At 34.6% G+C, this 25,105-nt stretch overlaps 1 protein-coding gene across 26 annotated transcripts in view; it reads right to left on the reverse strand.

The window, feature by feature from the left end:
• Positions 1–25,105, reverse strand: part of ADGRL3 (adhesion G protein-coupled receptor L3) — an 818,271-nt gene that overhangs the window by 287,756 nt on the left and 505,410 nt on the right. The window contains exon 1 of one of the 26 annotated variants that reach the window (XM_053217314.1): positions 381–17,401. The exons of the other annotated variants lie outside the window; for them this stretch is intronic. The gene's annotated coding sequence lies outside the window, so the exon portion shown is untranslated. Of the gene's footprint in view, positions 1–380; positions 17,402–25,105 lie in introns of those variants that run through there. 26 annotated transcript variants of the gene reach the window in all.

Consider the following 25,105-nt stretch of genomic DNA (forward strand, 5'->3'; position numbering starts at 1 on the left):
CTTTTCCCCAAGTAGTTAAAAATTAAAGGAATGGGGAAAATCACACCAGAGCTATGGAAAATTATCTAGTAGAGAAATAAAAACAGATCTAAAGTATTCACTATCCATCACCATCTACCGGATTTCTAACTACTTATTTAAAAGTAAAGAGGAAGAAAATGCACGGTTGAAATTTTTACATGATTAAACTGTTTTAGGATAAAAGGATCAAACCAGCACTGGTCATCACAACAGATTAAAGTGAAGTTGAGCAGCAGAAGTAGTAAATAAATTTTCATAAAATCGATAAGAATTAATACAAAATTATTTTAACTAAATGTTAAACTGTTAAATAACTTAGCCTATAAATAGTATATAATTTATGAAAGGTATTTAATTACCTTTTTGTTCCACTTCTATTGGAGAGAGAGAAGTACAGAGAGAAAGGAGAAAAGAGAATAGATTAATGGTACGGTATTGGCCAAGCACTTTTTATTCACCTCTTCCAAACTGAAAGTTAATAATTTATTTCATTCACACTTGCTTTTTGAACATAATGTTTTTTTAAAAAAACATTTCCCTAGTAAAATTATTTGTTAAAAAAGCAACCATATTATAAACTTAAAAAAAATATAGTACAGACTTGGAAAATGTAAGGCAAAAGTTAATCAAGCTAAGATTGAAAAAAACAAAAAACAAAAAACAAAAAAACACAACATACAATTCCAAACTATAGACATAGGAAATTAAGATTCATAATAAGAACACCAATATTTCCCTTTTAAAGTTAGGAAGGTAATTATACATATAAAGCTTTCAAATAGTTTGACTTGCCTCATTTATAAAATATTATAGTTTATATCACCATTTAACATAATAGTCTTGCTTTTTACCCATCTCAAGGATTGATCTCTTCAGAAGAAACTACTCTGTAACTTGTTTCATAAGGCCTAAGATTTTCCATGTCAGTTTTATGAGAAATAAACCTCATGTGGTACACATTAACACGGAATTCCCTCACACTAAATAATGGATTCAGAATCTTTATTGAAGAAACTTTCTCTCCCTCCCACTCATCAATATTTGATATTATGGAAAAATATCTTTCAGAAAAATCTGTTATCAGAGGGTTGACATAAATCATGAGCCACCTGTTCTGGCCTTTTCTGAAATTCTTAACTGAATCAACATACTCTTGTAAGAATAAATTCAGATCCTCAACCGTGTTATGGCTATGCATCTTTCAAATTAGATCCCATTATTATTTTTAAGGTACTGACCAATTCAGGTCAGGGAAAATTCTGAGAAATTGTAGCATTCATGTAACTGATCAAGCAGCATCTTGTTTATCTTATGAACATTTCTCTCATTAGAGACAATTTGCCCAAATCACAAAAAGAAGAAAAAAGGACCAACAAAAAACAAGAGGAAGAGTTGGAGGGGGGATGGGTTCATAACACAAACTTAAAAATCACAGATTGCAAATGATAGATGTCTAAAAAACTTTCAACAGAATGGATAAACCAAAATAGTATTGCACAATAAATAAAACTCTAAGGAAGTTTCAAAACACAGGAGAAATACTGTTTGGGTAATTGCATTTAGGTGAGATTTTGTGCTTTGACCTAAGCTGTTGTCTTCTGTTGTCAAAATCACATTCATTTCTCCCCATTCACTTTTTTGAAAGCTCAATGTTAACATGTGTTAGAACGCAAAGCTAGTATATGCCAAAAGTTATGCTTAAGAAGTTGCAAATGTAGTTTTTTAAAAAGATTCCTTATCTCATTAATATACAAATCTTATTTTAATAGTATTTCTAGGACTCTTTTAGCAATTCTATACTCTTACAATTTATCATTATGTTCAAACTTTATTGAATGACTGCAGTGTTCATTGGACTATATGCCTCACTACATATCAGTTAAACTCTTAAGACATGCACTTCATGCTCTGACTAGAATACTAACAAATTTGGGTTCAGACTGACAACTAGAAGAAGCATAACTAAGCACCTTAAGAAATTATTCAATCAATAGTCTCAAAAGTTTGGACTCAAGGCACATTACAATGAAAATGGAGGTTGGAAGTGGGAAGTCACACTAAAGTTGACATTTTTTTCAACAACTAGGTTACAAAAGAATTTCTAGAACTAATTTTGTTCCTTGAAATACATCTAAATATATATCCTTTGAGAACTGTATATAGAAGGTTTATATTCTGAAACATCAAATGTATACTCATACAACTTGAGTTTTATTTTACATAAAACTCTTCATATTATTCTAAAGCACAGTTACCCTAACTTCTTGGCAACTAGTATTTCTCTTTTCAACAACTACTAAATGAGGAAGGTGGGATATGTGATCAAAAGTATTGATATTTGTTATTCTCATCGCTTCTCTGCCTTTTGGTTAAGATCAAGTGATATTTGTTATCCTGTAAATACTATCTTACAATTTAATGGATATTGTTATTATTTTTAAAAATTTTAATGGTTATTTATTTCTGAGAGAGAGACAGAGTATGAGCGAGGGAGAAGGCAGAGAGAGATGGAGACACAGAATCTAAAGCAGGCTCCAGGCTCTGAGCTGTCAGCATAGAGCCTGATGCAGGGCTCGAAACCACAAGCTGTTAGATCATGACCTGAGCCAACGTCAGATGCTCAGCCAACTGAGCCACCCAGGCATCCCTGGATATTGTTATTTTTAAAGACCTTTTACTTCTATCTTCTCAATTGTCATTAGGTAAAATTTTAATGCTCTGGTCTCAGTCTAAGAATTGGTATAAGCTGCAGCTTAAGTAAAGCGTGCTTCTGTTACTTGCTGGTTACTCAAAATTAAGATTTATTAGGCAGTTTCATTTTGGAGAAAATTATTGTGTTCTTGCCTATGTCATGACTGGCTGTAGCTCATTTATCATTTATTTGCTATTTTCAAGACTCTAGTAAAACAATCCTATAATTTAAGTAGAAACAAGCATACACAAATCATATTCCCTTTAACAAAAATTGGCAAGGCAAACATAATTTGTCACTGAAAAGCTTAGTAAGATTGAGGATTAGCCAGTCACTGTCCATCATGTGGTTCTGACTCTAGAAGCTTCTTTCCCCTGGGGAAACAAACAAACAAACAAACAAACTGTATGGACACAAGTTAACACCCTTGACACTATATCCTTCATAATGCCTGGTGCATAAGTACTCAGTGAATAGCTGCTGAATTAATATATAATCCAAATAGAGGTGATTAATTCTGCTTCTTAACGTTTTAAGCATGTAGTAAAAAGAAAAAAATGGTGAAAAGAATCCAGATTTGCTATATATAATCATATGTGCAATGTATTATGTGTACAATGCCTTTGTATTTTAATGGATGTGGAGGAAGGTGCAATTCATGTGCAATATGTATCTCCAACTAATTAAGTGTAAAACTGGAGGGAAAAAAAGGGAAATAAGAAAAACTATACGAATAGTCTTGAGAATTATATCGGAGAGAACAAAGTGTTGCTATAAAACAGCCTGTAATGATCTAAAAACACAGACCAAAAATACTCCCTTCTCTCCTCTCTGTAATGAGATCATAAATAAATGAATCGTACGGTGAGATCTGTGTTCAGCCTTCTTCAGTACCTCCTGTCTTTTGGTCTGGTCCAATATCCTGAATTCTGGCATTATAGTGTCACTGTTCATTTCCAATCCTCTGTGGAACTAGTTACTCTCTTTTTTTCTCTCTTCACTTTTAATCCCCAAACTATTTTTATTGTCCATTCAGCCTCTGCAAATATGTTTATATATTTCCTCAAAGTGATTTCATTGTTGTCCTTTGTCAAACTTAATGTTGTAAGCTATATCCTGTGGTTAGAGTAAATGACAAATTCAAACTAAGGGTAATTTTATTCTGTATAAAAGGCAGAAACAGGAAAGAAAAAAAGACTAGTAAATTTTCTCTTTATTTCCCAACAGTTCATAAAAGAGAAATAATATATAGCCAATAGCCATGTTATTGTTTAGAAAAAATAAGATGTTATTAGTTCTATCCATATCTATACCATATGCAGTACTTTTGAATTGCATTTTTTAATTAGAAAAGGTATGGATGAGAGAGCATATGCACGCATTGCCAGTCTTTTCCAAATTGCATTGCAAATTACAGAGAAATAAAATTGTTGCGTGCTAAAAATTGTTAGAACTAAATTGTCATAACTAAGAACTATGAAATTGTATCTAATTCTAATATAGGTTAAATTTTCTTTTATTTTAAACTGTAAGTCGTACTAGATATTTTCCATCCATGTTATATAATCCAATGATGCCTCTATATTTCTGTAACATACAAATAAAAATGTTTATGGGGAACAAGAGATAGTTATACAACATTAAAAATTATAAGTACCTTTTTTATCATTTAAATTTATTATTATTTTAAACAGCATTATTTTCTTGGTTACATTTGGCTTGGACTATTAAAATACCCTTATCACTGGCCAGCTGGGCAGTGAAGGAGACAGCAATAAAGGAAACTAAGTGAGTAATAAAAAATCAGTCTTGGATGAAAATTTGCTGGTGTATCATCTATAAAAAAGGCCATCTATAAGTGAATAATCAGAAGTTTACAATAATACTTTCACTTCTATACCACTCTATACTTTAACAAAATGTTTTCATACGAATCACTTGATTTAGTTCTTCAAACAACACTGTGATGTGGTATTTGTTATTCCTACATCAAAGATGATTCAACAAAAACTCAAGGGTTAAAGGAGTTGACTAAGAACAACCTTGACAGATGGAAGAGTCTGTCATTTGTGTAATAAACACTGGCTCTCACTACCTGTAAACTCAATGAAAGTGTTTGTTGCATTCTTGCTCTCCATTTCCTTTCTGTCAAGAAATTCATGTGAGAGTGCACTTTGGAGGATATATTTAACACAAATGGAATCTTCCTGAGGGTAAGCACTCTGTTACAAGAACATTCGCTAAGCATGTACCATGTGCCATATATTGCCCTGAAGTTTTTCATACAGTACTCATTCAATCATCTCTGAGAAACCTTATGAAGTAGATATTCTCTTTATCTTAACTTTTTAAATGAAGAAACAGGTCCCTTCCATCTGTCTCAAAGAGGCACTGCTCTCTGATTAGTGAGTGGTAGAGTTGAAATTCAAATACAAGTGATCTTATCCATTGTTGCATCTCCAATATGCAGCACGTAAGAAAAGCTCAATTAGTGTTTCTTAAGCCTCCATGCAATGATGAGTTGTACTGTAGTATTTTCAGGGAATGAGACTGCATGTCATATTTTTCAGGGCTTTTAACCCTGAGACTACTGATGCAAAGCCTCTCCAAAGAAGACAAAATAATAATAATTTTCTAAAAAAAAAAGTTTCCTCATTTCTTGCCCAAGGAAACAAGATGTTTCTTATCACCAGAAACAAAAATGCGCTGAATACCTCATGTCCTGTTAATTCTCATTATTCTGAAACAGAGAAAATTCTCTTTTTCTATTTCACATACACCAATAAAATACAGAAGCACTTCAGTAAATAGAAATAAAAAAGACCTGTAAAGTTCATTAATTTTGGTATACTTCATATCAAAAATTCTGACAGACATCTGTCTCTTTCAATAAACAAGGTGCTAATCCTTTATTTAATGAAAAGACATGGGTAATCTCTGCAGCTCAGCTTCTAAATTATGTTTTTCAAGTAATAGCCGTGCACTGGTGAATAAAAGTGCTGCCCAAGCACCTCTGTATTACAATGGCTTTATATAATGTGTTTCCAAAATTATTACCTTCTAATGAATTTCATCTTGGAGTATGTAGATTGAAAATGTCAATAATTTACAAGATGCTTTCAGTAGCCACATTCTAATTCAAACACTTAAATACAATATCAATAGAGGGTGCAGAAACTGAAACTACTTTTTATTTTGTATTAACTTGCCATCCTTTTGATGGATCTGTAAAATCTTCCTGCTAATTTAGCCTTTTAAAAGAAAACGGAGCTATTAGTAGGCTCTTTGGAGAATATATCAGAAAAAGCTTCTAGTAAAAATAATAATTTTTCTAAAATATTATTGGTAGTAAAGACAACATTACATTTGGTTCATCAATGATGTACCCCCATCATAATGACCTGTTACCAGTGTGTAACAACAGCATGGCATTTAAAGTTGCTGAACAAGAAACAAAGGCAGAGTACCCTCAGAGTGTGTAAGACTATAATGTATATTTATATTAGGTCCACTGAATGTACTTGTTATTTGCAAGACCTTTAGAGCTTCGAATACAGAGACATGTAATTATAATCATAACACCTAACTTACTGAGTGTGTAACTATGTGAATAGTTTTCCTGAGGATCTTCTTATTTAATCCTCAGAGAAACTTTGTGGATTTGGTGGTTCTTTTACGAACATGTTACAGACAAGGAACTGATCTCTGCCTCAGGAAAAATTGCAGTCTAACAATTGGTGATTTTCAGTGTACTTATTTACCAACAATAAGCTATTTTTAAATGCTTGCAGAGGAACTTGTGTAAAGAGATAAAAAACATACAAAAATAGGAGTAGCAGAGAGAGGGCATCGTTAAGAGAAGTTGTAGTTAAAAATAAAACAACAGTTTGACTACAAACTGTTCTAACTTCTTGTGTAAAATGTCATCCATTTGTTCCTGAGAAATATATTTTTGACTGATTCCTGTTACTAGGTTCTATGCATCCAGCTCTGGAGATGCAATAAATGAGATCTTTAAAATTCATCTAATCTAATCCTACATACTTAGTAAATATGTTGTAATTACTGTGGTTTGGGGGCTGAATTCTTTTAGATGTCATTTATTCTCAGCCAATATGTTACAAATAAAAAAACAAATGAAGCCAGAGAATTAGATATTAGCCCCAAATCACAATTTACTTTTAAACTCTTAATAGTATTAAAAACAAATTAATACATAATGTAATTTTTTTTATTTGTTTCACAATTTTATGTATTGTGAGGGCAGGAATGACTGCTCTAATTTTACTGATGAGAAAGATCAGAAACTGAAAGAAATCAAGTTACTTTACTTTTTTTTTTTACTTTATTTTATTTATTAATTTTTTGAGAGAGAGCACACACAGGATTTTTCCATTTCTATGTCTTATTAATCCTATAGCCTAATCATATTCTTTATAATGGTTTATTCATTCTTATTTCATATACTCCACACTTCCATATATTTTTCAACTTTCTCTCACTCTGTTGCCCTTGTTCAGAATGCCTCACATCTTCTCCTATTTCTAGTTAAGCCAAATTCTACAGTAGGTTCGAAGCTCTTCCTTCATGATTACTGCTTTATTTAGCAGTCCCATGTTGAATAAATGTGTGATTTCAGCTTAGTTTGTGGGGAGGGAGGTGTCAATAATGTTCTAGTCTGAGGATTGGCAAACCTTTTCTGCAAAGGGCCAGATAGTATGTGACACTTTGAGAGACACATACAGGCTGCACTGCATAGCTGCTGTCATCACCATTGTCGTCGTCTTTTTTTTTTTTTTTAACATCTCTTAATTAAAAAGTGTAAAAGGTATACTTAGCTCATGGGCTAGTAGAAAGACAATCCAATGGATGTTTATCCCATGGACACTGCTTGCCAATATCTATTCTAGTTCATTTCAATTATGCTGTCTCATTTACCATTCTCTTGGCACCCGATATTTTTGCCTTCTCCTGGAAGCATTTGGAGGTTCTTGAAGGCAGAATAGTCTATATCATACACCAGGCATTACTGGGTTAGATTTCACTGTCCTGTTATAAGTGGTGGTAAATAAATGTTGGCACTGACATGCTTTTAAAACCACAGGCAAATGGCTCCAAATATAAACTTTGTATGGTTTTTTCAATGATATCAACAAAAGAGAAGAAGACAAATCTTACAGATAGCAAAGCGTGTCTTTCATTTCTGCTAAGAAGGCACAAAAATTCTCCATAGGTAGAACATCTTATCCCTCTACAGTGGAGTCCATTATGTCTTTAGCTACCTATATAACTGCACATTGCAAAATATTTATTCTACAATCAATTGCTAGGATGATTTTGTAATCTCTGTGAAGTTTCTCCTTAATATTAAAACAATAAGTTTTAATATTAGTAAAATAGTAAATAATGCTATTTACTTAGCATTTATACTATAGCAGCCTATTTGCCAAATATATTATCTATATCATCTTATGCAATCTTCACAACAACTCTGTTGAGATTATAGTCACCATTATACAGATGGGGAGACTGAGTACAGAGGCCATTAACTAGCAATTGGTAGAGGTGGTATTTGAACTTCTAAGCCTACACGCTTAACCTCTATGCTTTGCTCTTTGGCTAATAAGAAAGGGATTAGGGCAAAAATAATGAGGATAACTAATATTAATTGAGTGCTTACTGTTTACTAGCTTATGGTTTTAAATAATTTACACGTATTATCCACTTAACAATTACATTGCTGCCATAAAGTAGACAGTATTACTACTTCAATATTGGAAAAAAAGAAACCATGATACAGATAAATTAACATGACAGACCAGGATCCAATGCCAGGCCTCTGATATCAGAAACCAAGTGCTAAACCACTATCTTACAAGTACATGGTACTTGCATTATTTGTTATCGTTGAATAATTTCATTAACTGAGCGAGGGAATAGAGTTCTCACCTACCTCTATTACTTTCTAAGTGCCAGCCCTGCTCTACCCATTAAGTTATATTTAATGGGTATAGAAAATACCGTTTTTGATGTCCTGCTGTCAGTGACAATATCTGATTGTGATTTCAACAAAGAAACAAAAAGTTTTTTAAAGTTAGTATTAATAACTAGCAATAATGCATATTGAAAAAAATTATTATACTGATTTTTTGCTAAAGAACTTCTCAGAACCATCTAGTTAAGATCTGTTTTCAGACGAGGCTTTCTTTGGATATCTTTTAGGGCAGAGTCAGATTCCAGACTCACAAGGCACAGTTGGTCACTGTAAAGTGAGGGGCCAGTGTTTGACTTAAATCAATAATGTCTGCAGAGGTGAAACAAACGCAGGGGTAGAAGGATTAAATGTGCCAAAAAGGAAAGTGGCATACATAAAATCGTTTGCTACTTTTTTTCCTAATTGAAGGGAAAAAAACATGTTTTATTAATTTTGGAGCTTAGAAAACTGTAGAAGTAGCAGTTTCCTCATAGGAGTTTCCTGTTTCTTTAATTCTTCAGGGTCCATCATAGTGTATCTGTGACAATTCTGTGTCAAGATGCCCCTGGCCCAGCCAAACATAGTAAATTGTGTAGTAAACAATTTCTACTTATTTCATACTTGCAGTGGAAAACATTCACAATGGGGTCTAGCTCAACAATGTTATAATATTTGACCCAGGAACTGTGTGCTCCTGAGAAAGAGGGCAGATTCTTCACAATCTGGTTTCCTTATGGACTTACGTCCTTCCTTTGAAAGACAGTGACAGAAGGAATGAAGATTCCTTAAACAAGAGTTGTGCATTAGCTAGGTCAAAGTGAGGTAGCAAAATGAGCAGACAGCCCCCAAATGTATGTAATGCAGTACAATACCCAAAGCTAAGATATTAAATCTAAAATTAAATTAAACAGACAACAAAGTGTGTTTTCCCTCCCATTCTTTATAACACTCAAACAACATCTGTTCAGTAATTCACTGAATGCACTTTTTGTTTATTTTACTGAAATGTGTCAGTTGAGAGGAAAAACAGAGTTTTAGGGAATGAAACAAGTCATTACGTATTTATTTTCCTATTGGACTGGTGGCAACATACTTCACTGTCTGTTTAAACTAACTAGCCTCCAACTGTTTGTAGAAGCAGCTCCCTGTAAAGGATCGTAAGAATGAATTTGCTGGTTAGAGCACCACGTAAGGCACTATCAGTGGTATAATATTATTAGTGTCTATTGTTGTTGTTTACTTTTTAGTGAAATAACCTTCCTTGGAGACAAAATTAAATAAGAAAGCAATTGATATCTAGTCAACTGCAGTTGGTATTTAGTAAAATTTTAATTTCTTATGTGTAGGCGCAACATGAAGTATATACAATGATTATGAAGTATTTATGTAAGTACTATTATTATGTCTACTGTATTAGGTCATTATTTTAAAAAGTACAACATTAAATACAAACACATTTCAGATAGAAAATATATCTCCTTAGAAACCCTCACACTGTGACATACTCTGTTTATCTACTAGAAAGTTAGTTGTACATATTCAAGGACTCTCTCCATTTTCTTCACTGCTGTGTCCCACCATCCAGAATAGTACCTGGAATGTGGAAGCTATTCAGTAAATAGTTTGAATTCGTTGAATCAGTACATCTCTTACCTTTGATGCTTTTGAATAAGTGGTATAACTTTACTCATATTACCAAAGGCAAAATAAAGGGAAACGAAATTTTAAAATAAAATGTAGATGTGGATTGTGTAACTGCTATGCTGAAGTGAATATTTTCTAAATATGAGGATTAATAAATCCATGTGATTTTTAGCTTAATATCTAATTACTAAAACAAAACAAAACAAAAAAACTACTATACTCTGTTCCATTGTGCTACATTTTACAATAATGAATACTGAAAATAAAATAGCTTGCAATTTTGGGCATTTTTAAATATGAATGAATAAATGCATAATTTGAAACAAGCATTTACGACAATAGCTAACAGTTGTTGAATGTTTACTGTGTGAAAACACTATTAACTCATTTAATTATCAAAACAGCTCTTTAAGGTAAGTATATATTGTCACCATTTTATAGATGAAAAAAGTATGGGATAGAGAAATTAATTAACAAATCTTAAGGTCACAAATCTAGTAAGAAACAGAACTAGGATTTGAAAAAAGATAATCTTGGCTGTAAGATTTATGCTCATTGGATGGTCTGCATAGTCTCCCAAGAAGATTACTGGTCATTTTATATTGACTAATTTTTCTCACCCAGAAAATGAAGTAACACAATGGTGCGATACACTATTTCAAACTTAACAAAGTTTGAAAAGTAGATTCAAAGTATGATATTTTGCATGAAATCTCAAGTTGTGAATTTTGGCTGATTTGCCACTTATCGAAAAACTACGTGACCTCCGAATCTGGTATCTACTTTTATTCTACTTTGCTTTTACTTTATTTTATTTTATTATCATTCTTTTAAGAGAGAAAGAGCATGTCAGTGGGAGAGAGGGGCAGAGGGAGAGGGAGGGAGAATCTTAAGCAGGCTCCATGCTCAACAAACAGCCTGACATGGGGCTCCATCTCACCACAGACCATGAGGTCATGACCTCAGCCAAAATCAAGAGTCAGAAGTTTCACTGACTGAGCCACCCAGGAGCCCCTGGTATCTACTTTTAAGCAAATGACATATACATTTGGAAATAGAGTATGGAGGTAAGTTTTACGTTTCTTAGATTTCTCACATGGTATTTTTTCATCCCAAACAATGGTGTCTTAACTCACAAGTCTTCCCTGAATATCAGCTCACTTGTTACATGTGTAACATGGGTTCATCAGATCATGGTGAGGTTCTATGCTCTATTGTGTCTACCAGTTTTAGAGAGGAGAGATGTGAGATGGGAAATAATAAATCCTTCACAACAACAGTAAGAATCAAGAGCTTATACCATCAAAGGAAAAAGAGAATATAAAATTCTGGTGTGCAGCAGCCTATGAGAATGGGTTTTCCTTCTTTTTGAAATCAAATGTAGTTTCTACAACTACTGAAGAACTGATGTCTGCACATCATGTCTAAGTTAAATTTATGCATTTGGAGAAGCCAGCAGGTCTAATGAATCTTCTCCCTCAGCTTAGTCAACTATATATTGTCTATTTGAATTCAGGACCATTAAATACTTGCAAAGTGTTTACTGCTCTATACATATTATTGGTCCTGTCACTGAACGGTGCCCTCTCTCTGTTTTATAGCTAATGTAGCATTTCTCCATGGCATCAATAGATTAAAACATTTACTACCAGAAAAAGTATGTGAAAACGGAACAAGCTCATTTTGCTACAAGCTAACTCAATAAATCTGTCTAGTTTACTGATGTTCACTTTCATTTAAATTGGTACATATTTATCTTGCACACTTCAAGAAGGCAGAGAGATAAATTGTTTTTCTGCTTTTGCTTCTGGCAGCAATGCTGCTTTGTTAATATTAATAAATGGCAGTTTAATAGGACCAGATCTATATTTCTGATATGTACTTGGGAATATTCAGAAAGGGCCAATGAAGGGTATATTAAGACTTTAAAAGATTTTATTTATCGTTTCTAGAGCCATATGACTGCTTCACTAGAGAAAGAAGCAAGACAGTTGAAGCTAATTGGTTTAATTTTATGACGTTTGATGCCTTTCTTAACGCTACCACCAGAAAAAAACGGGTCATTAACAAACTTAGTTTATTTGCATTTGGACAAATAAAATTTAAAGCAAATTCAGTCCATAGTCTTAAACTCATAATGGAAGGGTAAACAAAATGTTTGAAATAGTCAGCACTTCTCTTGACAGTATTGTAGAGGGAGAGGGTTTTTTTTTTTTTTTGGTCTTTTTGTTTGTTTGTTTTGTTTTGTTTTGTTTACTCTGAAGACAAACAAATTCTTGCTTTTTCCGGTCCCTTTTCTCCCACAGAAGATGGTTGTAGACATGGTTTATGTAATTGATCGTCCACCACCATTCTGACCAGGTAGTCAAACATGCAAAAGTTAGAATAGGTGCATGGGATAATACAACCTGTTTTCTCCCAGTTCTGTGATAATTACTTTATCCTTGGTTGTGATAATACAATGGAAGAAAAATATTGATATTCATCAAGCCAGATCATGTACACAAATGTAAAATAGCTATACTACATCTTTTACACACCTACAAGTCCAAGATATCTAAGTAAATATATGCCAGCATTTTTGTTATGACACATTTTATTTTCCCTCTGAAAAGCTGTGTGTGAATGGATGCCTTGCTTTCATTTTTATATACTATTTTTTTTGCACATAAACTTCCATTTTTACACAAGAAAAAGCAAGTTGGTTATAGGACTACTTTCTCCCTAACATCTCTTTTGGATGAAACATAATGATTCTCCTACATCTGTGCCCTTGCACATACCGCTAATTTGATACTGACTTTCACAGTCTCCAACACAGTTACCTAAAATTGGGTAAAATCCCTCCTCTTCTACAAAGTTTTTCACAACTTCCTATGTGAACCATACCTTTCAAGAGAGCCTGCTTTTGAAAGATAAGCTTTAGGTAGAAAGTTCTGCTGCAATTGATCACCTTGAGACTTCTGGAGTAAGACATCACTCCAATTAGTGTGCTACCAAGAAATTCAGTAATCAGTAAAATGGCAGAAAGGCACAGATTCTCATAGTATCGGCCAACTGTTTCAAACATGTAAGTGTTACTTCACCAACAAGATGACAGTTGCTTTCCAAGAAGGTAGACAGTATGTTAAATGTTAAAAGAGGTGGTAATAAGATTAACGTTTTGCCAAACCAGATTCACAAAAGGCTGTGTGATATTTTCCTAACAACACTAAATAACTAAATGGTTGGCAAATACTTATGGATTGATTATGCCTACAAATGTTTGGAGTTATTCAAACATAATCAATTCAAATGTTCCTATATGGCATAATACTCTCATTTGGAATCCCCAGAAAGTAGAGGACAAGGTAAGGACCTTGATGCAGGTAGGCAGGTAGTTTATTTGGGAGGTGATCCCAGGAACTAAGTGTTAAGCAACAGGGAGAGAGAGATGAAAAAAGAAGAAAAGCTACAATATGTGTTATTATTGAAGTTGCCACTGTTGGCAAGGAGGACCCAATTCTGCCCAGATCTCTGAAAAATATAAAACTGGGGTAATGATGCACAGGCCTTTTCTGCCAGTGACTGAAAACAATCTTCACTGGCATGAACTTCCCTGCACATAAGCAGATGGGTGCTAGCTGAGCAAACTACTGGTCCTCAGGAAGTCTTATGGCAGAATGCTGAAAGACAAGTAGGAGGCATTTGAGTTGACAATTAGGTAACTGGGATAGGCCTGAGTGCCAACAAAATAGTTCACTTTGGGTCTGGGTGAAAACAGAGTTGAGCCAAGGGAATACTATGTATGCCAGAGGCATCTGCTAAGAGTATCAATGTAGTTCCTACGACTACTGAAGAACTGATATCTGCACATCATGTCTAAGTTAAATTTATGCATTTGGAGGAGCCAGCAGGTCTAATGAATCTTCTCCCTTAGCTTAGTCAACTATATATTGTCTATGTGAATTCAGGGCCATTAAATACTTGCAAAATATGTGTGTGTGTGTGTGTGTGTGTGTGTGTGTGCACACATATGCACATATGTAAGCAAAACAGTACCTACCTTAATCTTGAACTTTTTTTCATAATGCCCATTTTACATTAATTAGTATCATTTCGATTTTGGATACCACAAAAATTTGTTTTAACATAGCAGTTTTTCTTCACTTTTTCTCTAGGTTAAAAAAAAAATACTACTGCAATATTTCTAGCTCATTTTTGTAACAGCCTTTCCAGTTACATACAGTTAAGAGTGCAAGTTCAGAAAAAGATTGTAGCTAACGGTCGAAATCATACACATTCCACAGAGCTACTGCTACAGGCACAGAAAGAGGAAAAACAGAACTTGTAGCTGATTCTGTCTATTCTCATGTCAATGTTGGGAATGGAGAAAGAAGATAAATCACTTAGATCATGACTCTTGAGTTCACAAGCAGCTAAAGCTCAACTGACAAGTGGAACTTCAGCAGAAATAATAATTATTTTCTATTACTTTTATGCTATAATAATGTTCAGTTAAATGAAGCCCTTAGATTGCCCTTCCTATTCTGGTAAGAGAAAATGTGTTTAGATAGGCCTCCATCATAAGAAATTATTGAAATACTTACCACATAAAAACCATAGCTCTTTTTCTAGAGCCTTACTTCTTTGGCCTTTTAAAATACAACATAGACCAGCTAGTTAACACACAGTGCAACACTAGCAGGATTCTTGAATAGAGAGTATGAAAGAGATAGGCATGCTTGCAATTTTAACTTATATACTTTCATTTACTAACTTATGTCTGGAAAAGTGAGCCCTTGAAACTTTTAAGATTCCAGGAGAACATAATTTAAATCTATAACTAGATCAAGGTCAATTAATCTACACAGTGAATTAGCAAGTAACTGAGATATTTATAAGCAATTTAAAGACAACAAAATGCTGCTTTGGTGAACACTGGGTACACAATAAATACTTGCTGATTTATTGATGTAACGAACATAATGATGAGTTAATAAAAATTAATTTCTAGACTAAGGGAGAACATACCAAAAAAAGGGGGGGGGCATACTCAGTCCTCATCACAGAAGCATAATTGGCTCCAAAATATTTTCTCATTGGAGGGAAGAAGCAAAAACAATGATTAACTACTGATATAATTAATATAAAACAACGCTAGGTGCATGAATGTAAAAATAGACTCCAGAATCAAGTTAGTGATATGGTAATAGGCATTCATATTTGCATACTTAAATAATAATAAAGTCTTATCATTATATGTATATATCAGTACTTTTTAATAAGGAAGATACTTAGAAATAGTTGCAACATCAGTCCCCATAATTTTCCAAGTATCTGGGTGTTATGCAACTCAGATATCTGAGTTTAACTGATAGACAATCTTGAAAGCATATGACAGTCATTTCTGTCACAAAGGATAATCTTAATTTTAAAACAACACATTTCAATGCAGAAATGCAGAACTTAAGTGTACACATAGTGCTATATCAAGAGACAAAAGGAACTAAAATCACAGAAAAGAAAAAGGCTTCATTTGTCTCTATGCAGATGGCAGTCAGCTCTTGAATTTAAATAGGTGACAAGTACGCTCATATGACATCAGCCATGTAACAGTAAGGACCATGAATGGGATGAGAATATCCTTCCTTAAATATGGCACCTTGACATATTAAAGATTTTAAGCTGAAAGCTTGTGTGAAACAACAGGTGCAAGAAGGACTCTCTAACCTTCCCCTTATTACCTGAAGCAGGTCATAAGGCCCTCTTATAAGAGGTGCCCTCTCTGTAACCAGAAAAAAGGAGCATCCTTATCTCTGAAGACAGAAGGATGTCAAGAGGAATCCAAAAGAACAGGCCTAAATTTCCTCCAGTTTATTACCCTTCACTCATACCCTTTTAGTTTATCCTGTTTTCCCACAACTTTCTGCTCTTTGTCAAACCTAGTATAAAAACTCAGGTTTAACATTTCATAAGGTCATCATTTCCTTATAAAGATTCTATTGCCATATAGAACTTATATTAAATTTGTGTGTTTTTCTCTTTTTAATCTGTCTTATCAATCCACCATATAGGTCCCCACCCAGAGAAACTAAACGAGTAGTAGGAAAAATAATTTTTTTCCTCCCCCTAGATAACTGTAAATAAAAACTTGCAAGAATTGAGATACACTGTAGTAAATTACACACATTAATTTTTTAAATTCCATTGAGTTGAGTGATTGATTACTATATACTTGGCACTGGGTTAAATATTTTACATATAAGTTCTCATTTATTTGTTTTGTAGTTATAACTTCATATTGGGGTTGAGGGATCTGGGGCTCATGAGCAGAATGGTCCAAGGACACATAGCTCCCAGTTGACAGGCTTGGGATTTCAACCCAGATCTGTATGATTTCAAAACCTATACTCTAACTAAAATGATATGCTGCTATTTATGGATATAACACAGGATAGAATCAAATGCAAACATTTAATGTAATTTTATGTGCAAGGATTCCTAAAACTGTCAAAAATGTTTTTCCCTGATACTGTTCCAAGCCAGGAGTATTCTAATTGACTTACTGAAACAGTGACATCTATTAGTTTTATAATTACAGCAAAATATCTGAGGCATATGTTTTGAGACAGCACTGTTAGGTTTGCAGCATACCCTATTGCCAAATGGATCCTAACTTTAATAATGCACAGAAAGAACTGAAGGAAGCACCAGCGAATATTGTCTACTCTTTATGTAGAAGGAACTCGACATTGCAGATGAAACATCATCTATAAATGGTGCCGTGAAATACATTCTTCTAATAAAATACCAAATAATATTTGATCACATTGTGATTACTGACAATCATGCTACACTAGGTGTGTTATGAAAAAGCAATCTCTGATATAAGAGGAGCTGTATTAAGAAAATTATGTCTAGGGGGGCTTGGGTGGCTCAGTCGGTTAAGCGTCCAACTTCGGCTCAGGTCATTATCTCGCGGTCCGTGAGTTTGAGCCCCACGTTGGGCTCTGTGCTGACAGCTCAGAGCCTGGAGACTGCTTCAAATTCTGTGTCTTCCTCTCTCTCTCTTTGCCCCTCCCCTGCTCGCAATCTGTCTCTCTCTCTCTCTCTCTCTCTCAAAAATAATGAACATTTAAAAAATTAAAAAAAAAGAAAATTATGTGTCTAATAGGTCATTGAAATAATGGGATTGGTCTTTACCTAGGACAATATCAACCTTTTGGTAACTTTCCTACACAGTTGACAGAAGTCTATATAACTCATTATATATCACAACTCCTTCACATACTGTGCTGTCACATTTTGATCAATGTGCAGAATATATCATTAATACATTAATAAGAAGTATTATATCTGTTGCATGGGGTGTTAAATTGAGTGGAATCATGTGGTAACATGTGGGGCACAACTTATTCAAAGTATAGCCAACACCAAAATAAAACAAAATAAACAAAAACCCAAATCAGTAATATTTACTTGAAATGTACGAAACTTGCTTCACAATTATGTAAGTGTAATAGGTCAGCAAATAGTTATGTTGACAGGCCAGCACACTAAATGAATATACAGTGCTATATTTGTGAATGAAATTTAATGCACTCAAGAGAACCACCAAGATTCTGGTATTTGGATGTGTTTTAAATATACACAAGTTCACAACCACTGAGGTATACTCTAAGCATAATCTATAATACCCTTACTCAATATAATTCTTTTGGAATTAGACCTGTTGGCCTGCTACCTGGGCAGACAAATTAATGGATCAGCCATCCAGGATAAAGGCAATGGCTCCTGTGGGCAGATACCTGGAATACTGCAGGCTAGGGCCTCCAGAAGAGTAAAGGGACATTACGAAGACAGGCCATAGAAGGCCAGGGCCTCCCCATCAATAAATTTAAGGCTATTTTAAAGTTTAAGACTGGATCAATGGCTGTTCCTCACCACTGACCCCATTGGCTTTTCTTTGTGTAAATATCACACAATATCACACTATTGTTTCTGAATAAAGTTATTAAAAATATTTCTTTTATAAATACAGAAATATAGAATTTCACAGAGCCTTTAACTCCAAAGGCTAGGGCAAATGTACCACGTAGCCACTGAATTCAGAACTGCTTTTTTTTTTTCTTAATGTTTATTTATTTTTGAAAGATAGATTGTGAGTGGGGGAGGGACAGAGAAAGAAGGAGACACAGAATCTGAAGCAGGCTCCAGGCACTGAGCTGCCAGCACAGAGCCTGACGTGGGGCGGGGCTCGAACCCAGGAACTGTGAGATCATGACCTGAAGTCAGACACTTAACCAACTGAGTCACCCGGGTGTCCCCAGAACTGCTTTTAATGCCATTGTTTAGATATGTGGATAAGATGAAATACCCATCTCATGTTTAAACATCTGTAAGAGTAGCTTCCATTAACCAAATTCAGTTTAAGAAATAATAAGCTTGTTTTCTGTTAATTATTTCAAAGCTTCAACCATAGCAAAACCAACTTGGCTATAGCAAAACCTTATGCTTCTTCAAGTAACTGTTGCCTAGGGAATAGCATGCCCACATCCTGACAAAGGTCACTGGGACTCACAAGTCACTCTAGGAAATTAGAAGTATTTGCCTACCTAAATCCTATACAATTATGTGTAGCTCCATATGCCCAAGTATTAACACCTTGAATAAGGCAGTCATTTGATTTGCAATCATTAACAATGGTTATACTAATCATTACTGGCAGAATTCAGACTGATCTATGAAAAAATAATTTACTCAACAAATAATTCATTGGATGGTTTATTTTCTTTGGCAGGGTAGTGCAGTAGTTGAGAGAATAGGCTTTGAGTCACATAGTTTCAAATGAGGTCAAATCCTGCCACTACCACTGCATAGCTGTGTATCATTGGAGGAGTTACGTAATGTTTCTGTGCTTCAGTTTCCTGGATAAAAAAAAAAAAGTATAATAAAATTCTCTACCTCTCCAGCTATTTATGAAGCTTAAACAGAGCCTGGCATAGAGTAAACACCTGGTAACTACCAGGTATTATTATTACTATTGTTGTTTGTTTGAAAAAGACATGATTCCTCCTCGTTGAATAAGTAGAACATTAAATACATGGGACAAATCAATAACATTTAAATAGGAAATAAAGTACCATGTAAAGTATAAACTGGGCTAAGATAATAGGCTAAATTTATGAATGTGATACAAATGGTCAGAAGGGTGTAATATCAAGATCAATTATGACTCTATGAAATGTCTATGGGTAAAGTAGGGCTTAAACAAAATTCAAGAATTGTTAAGAATGGAATAGATAGAAAATCTTTTAAAAATCTCATCAATTTTCATTTATAACTGAAAAAAATATAAGTAAAAAACATCATCATGTATTTCTCTGAATTTTTCTTGAATTTTCCTATTTCTACTTAAAAAAATACATCTGAGAAAGTCTGGATTTTCAACTTGGAAATTTTGCATTAAAAGGAAATCTGAGGCCTGAAGAATGTAAACAACCAATAACTTAGGGGAAAAAAAAAGTACCTGTAGAAACATGTTTTAATCCTCCCTTTAAAATATTAAGAATACTCAAGTTTTTTTTGGTAGTGATAGAGAAAAAAAAAAAAAGCACCCAGCAACTGCAATTAAAGAAATGCATTTGAAAGGTAAGATTTATGACTGTGATACATTTTACTGTACGTAGAATGAGACAATTTATTATAGCTCTGAATCCCTCTACATCCCAAATGACACTTATTGTTGGCACAGACGCTACCTTCTCCCAGTGCCAGTGTAAATTCACATGATATTTTTTATGAATAAACATGAAAATGTCAGCAATACTAAACAAAAGGGAGATGGCAAGCTTGGAAATAAGCCAATAACTGTGCCAAATGACCCATGAAACTTGAATTTCAGAAGGGAGTATCTGAAATTTGGGTAAGTGGAAAGCAGCATTCTGAAGAAAACTTAAATCGCACACTATAGCCACAAAAGAAGGGAAAGAGTAAAAATAAAACAGGGTGACCCACACTGAGTTTGAAACAAAGCAATGCGAGCAGTGACATGGTGAGGTAAGCCCTCCATGGTGCCTGTTAACGGGGTCCTGTTAGGCTTACCTCAGGTATGTGCGCACATATGGGCCTATCATCAGGGGGTCTCAGAACAGTGGATGATCTTACATACCACAGAGTACGTGCTGGGATACACATAAAGAGAGAGAAGCACATGAAACTCTGGGTTTTCATTTCTTACCCATAATTAGTTTTCATTTGCTTAAAAAGATTCTCAGTACACTTATTTGTACGTGCTTCAAAGAATTTCTAAGCTCTGATTAGGCACCTAAAGATGTCCACATGCTTGAACAGGGTTAAAGCAACGTAGCCTTAAGAAAATCAAGGTCAAGCACACGCCTTTAAAATCCGTTGAAAAGACAATAATATCAATACCTTAAAAAGAAATTTAAAAACTGCCATTTATTTTTTTTAAATCAAAACTGTCAGTCTGTATTTCACTTGTCTTTGCAAGTATTAGTACTCACAGAAAGGTACGTCATGTGAAAATGTTTACCGATTGGCAAGTGGAGAGACTGGTACATTTTTTTCAATCAATCATCGATTTGCCGTGATATCAAATAACAGAGCCTGGGCCAACCTGACCTTCTTCAGCAATTATAATTTTTATGGTCCCATTAAAATCCTTCAGCCAGTAATGGTGTTGCCCCATGAAGCACCGGTAATTAGATTTCAAAACTGTTACACATTAGGTCTTCTACAGAGCACTGGAGCTGCCCCAAAGAAAGAGTACCCCGCTCAGCACTTTTGGAGCAGGTGATTCTGGGTCCTCAATGGCAATTGACTCCTCCCTCCTCCTAGGGCACCGATACTATTCCTCATCTTTCGTCCATCCTGGCTTCCAAACAAACCTTTCTTTGTCAAAAGGAAAATGGCTAAAATAAACATCAAAGCAAACAAGAGAAGAGACATATCATAAAGGAGCATCATATAGTCTGGTGGAGGAAGGGGATATAGATTCTCTGGTGACAGGGTTTGGTCTTTTTTTAGCACCCATTTCGTCTGTCTCTCTGACTCTTGCCCAGCAAGACCGTCCTAATTTGCTCTCCCTAACAATAGAAATAACAGTCTTGATGTCTACCACTTTTATAAATTGATCCATTTTTCCCAATACCAGATCCTGTCTTTCTAATAATACCTGGCATTTTAACTTCAAACTCAGAATGTTTGTGTTTTCAGATGTTGGATGGATAAGCAAAACCCTGCATCATTACATATTTTAAACTGGATAGATGTATCCCACATGCTGTGTGTGTAAAAATAATTAAATACTAGGTTCCCAGAAAAACCCTTACACTCCTCAGACTTAGTAACTGAAGGGAACTTTTGTATTTATTAAACCATTTACAGTTCCCCAAAGCATTTTCACACTAGGGTCGGAAATGGGTCATGTTTCTTAGTCAAGATTAGTGTACCGAAAAAATTAAAAGCAATATTTGTTGAGCATTTACTTTGTGTAAGGTACATTCTAAGCATTTCAATTAATCTAGTTCTCCCAACAATTTTATACCATAGATAGTATCATTATCCCCATACTACTGATGAGGAAACTGGGGCACAAAAAATTTGGGCAAATTACTCAAGAATCCAAAGCCACTATGATAAAACTACTTCACAAATGAAGTAATAAAACACAAAGTCAAGTTGTGGGGAAACAAGACAGACAGGTGCCTTTCGTACAAAGAAGGAAATGTATGTTTAGAGAAACATATTAGTGATATTGAGTTAAGGCAAATCAAGATTCTAGCATGAATGAGGAAATGGCTCCTAAATACCTAAACATGAAAATGGAATCACTTACAAACTGTATCAAATCAGTACAACTTTCTTTATAGATAGAAAATCAGAAAACTCAGGTATAAATATTTTACTGGACTCTAAACAGTTTTGACAAAGTTCACTCTGATACATAAGTGGCTAGAACATAGACATAAAACAAAACAAACAAACAAGAACCAAACAACAACAGCAACAAAAACAATAGGAATGACTGATTTAAGAGGATTCAAAGGGACACCCAAGGGGTTGGGCACAATAATTGTAGCCAAAGAGATTCCTGGGTAAGTTAAAGTTGCACAATTATTTCTTGTGGCTTTCAGCAAACCTCTGTCCTTCATACTGATCATTTTAATATTAATATTCATTTGATGAAATCAAAGACATAAAAGTAAAATCTGTTCACACAAAGCTAGGAGCTCTAATAAAAAGGAATTCAGAATGAATATTTGAAAAAGTCCTTTAAATGCCAGGCAAGAATAAAGGGCTGATAGTAATAAAATGTAAATGCAAATTCTAAAGTAAAGTTATAAAATAACCTTAAAAAGGTGTTTCATTCATGTATAAAAGTTGTATAATTACTAGAAGAATTTTTAAAATTCATATAAATTGAATACAATTGACTGAAATTCAAAGGGAACAAGCCCTCTGATCATGTTGTCAAAGGAGATAAAACACACAGTGCCTTAGAAAAGACAACTGCAGTACTGTTTTCAGTTCTGAGCAACATATTTTGAGAGCAACATCCATCAAGTGGACAAGACCAAAGAATGAAACTGGAAAGGAATGGGATCCAGAAACCATGAAAAAAGAAACCGGAACGATTAGCAGGAGGAAGTCTGTCAGGGCTGGTATTACTACCACTCTTTCCACATCCCAAGTCCCCTCCAGTAAGTGGGCTTTGTAACTGACCCGGCTCCAGGGAGATTTTAACACTCAATCACCAGACTACTGGCTTTACCCTTTTGTTCTAATTCCACAATTCCTGTTTTGTGAGTTTTCTTCATTTGTTTATCCCTAATCCTCATGCTCAGATTTAAACTATTCTTTTATCTCATATCACCCCAGCCCCTTTGAACATTCCTCGTATCTTAATAACTAAAGAGCTTCTCTCTATTGGAATCCTTGTTCTATCACCAAACATGATCCTTTTATAAAAATATTTTCAAATATGTATTCTCTAGGTTAATTTGTTTTCAATTTTATTTAATTTTAGAGAGAGAAACAGACAGCACAAGCCGGGGAGAGGGGTAGGGGGAAAGGGAGAGAGAGAGAATCTTAAGCAGGATCTATGCCCAGTGCAGAGCCCAACGCAAGGGGCTTTCACAACCTCGAGACCTCGATCTAAGCAGAAATCAAGAGTCAGATGCTCAACTGACTGAGCCATCCAGACACCCTTAAAATTTTTTTTAAAAGGAAGATGCCTCTAAGCTACCATTGGGTTAATAACTTCCTTTAATTATTTCCCCTTGCCTTTAATGTCCTAATTTGCATTTGTGGTTCTAGAAGATGAAGGGAAAGAGGGTAGTGAGAGCTTATTATTTTGCGTCCTATAAACTTATTTAAGGATGGGTAGAATCCTGTCTCCCTCCAATGTCCAGCATGGTTTATGTTCCATAGAATGTACTTTGAGAAATGCTGCTCTACAGAATTCTATAAAGTAATGTACTTCTTTCTCTTTAAACTTCTTTCTCCTGGTTTTTGTGACATTAGGTTCTTTCCTAGATTTTGGATTAACTGGTTTCAACTTTGACATACCTCCTCCATATACATCTTCAGTTTGTTTTTGTTCTCCAGCTCATTAAATTTTCCATATTTTGTTGTCTACCTTTTTTTTTTTTGGTTATTTTCAGACAGTCCCATCACCCTCGAAATTTCACTTGTACGTTTATACCAATGATTCTAGGATGTTTAGTCCTTCCTGAGCAGCAGCACAGAGGTGTGGTTCAGTGTATTGACTCTGAAGGAATTCAAATCTCAAGTCTATGTAGTAGCTGTATGACCTTGGATTTCAGTACTATTTGCTCAACAAGTTTTGAGAATTAAATTAGGTTTCAGGCAAAAACATCTCAAATACTTATTATTAGCTATTATTTTTCTTTCCTAAGCCAAGCTCTATTCTGACCCTTCAGGCTGTCATCACTGTGAAACACTGTAGACGTCACTGGCACCTCAAACTTAATGTATTTAAGACTTCCTTTAAACCCCAAATCACTGAACTCTACAAATCAACATTTCTTGATTTCCTATTGTAAATATTGGTATTAGCACTTGCACGATCACTACAGCTCAAAACTCAGTTCTTTACTTTTTTACCACATTCAAGACTTTGTTAGTTTCTGGGGCACCTGGGTGGCTCAGTCGGTTAGGCGTTGGGACTTCAGCTCAGGTCACAATCTCATGGTCCGTGAGTTCGAGCCCCGCGTCGGGCTCTGGGCTGATGGCTCAGAGCCTGGAGCCTGTTTCTGATTCTGTGTCTCCCTCTCTCTCTGCCCCTCCCCCGTTCATGCTCTCTCTGTCTCAAAAATAAATAAACGTTAAAAAAAATTTAAAAAAAGAAGACTTAGTTTCTGTCAAATTTTCTTTCCACCTCACCCCAGTCTCATTCCTTTTCGTGACTGTCATTGGTGCCTTGGCTCAGGTGGAATTACTCAGCATTTAGATTGTGGCACTCATTTACTGATTCATTCACCTACCCATTCTTTCCAAAATCTAAGGTGTGTGAATGTAACTGACGTAGTATTTCCTAAAAGTGTTCTGGCAATACTTTTGTCTCTTTTAAATTGATATTTAAAAGGAAGATTTGTCCTCTCTTCAGTCAAAACTTGGTATTTTATATTCTATTATTCTCTAATATAAATTTTCCTTGGGTTCTCTAGTCCTGTTAAATTTCTTCTTTAATATTGCCATTTGGTGGCACTCAGGGCATTATGTCTACTAATTCAAGTGTTTTATGA

The sequence above is a fragment of the Acinonyx jubatus genome, chromosome B1 (assembly GCF_027475565.1).
Source record: "Acinonyx jubatus isolate Ajub_Pintada_27869175 chromosome B1, VMU_Ajub_asm_v1.0, whole genome shotgun sequence".
In the NCBI taxonomy this organism is placed as follows: domain Eukaryota; kingdom Metazoa; phylum Chordata; class Mammalia; order Carnivora; family Felidae; genus Acinonyx; species Acinonyx jubatus.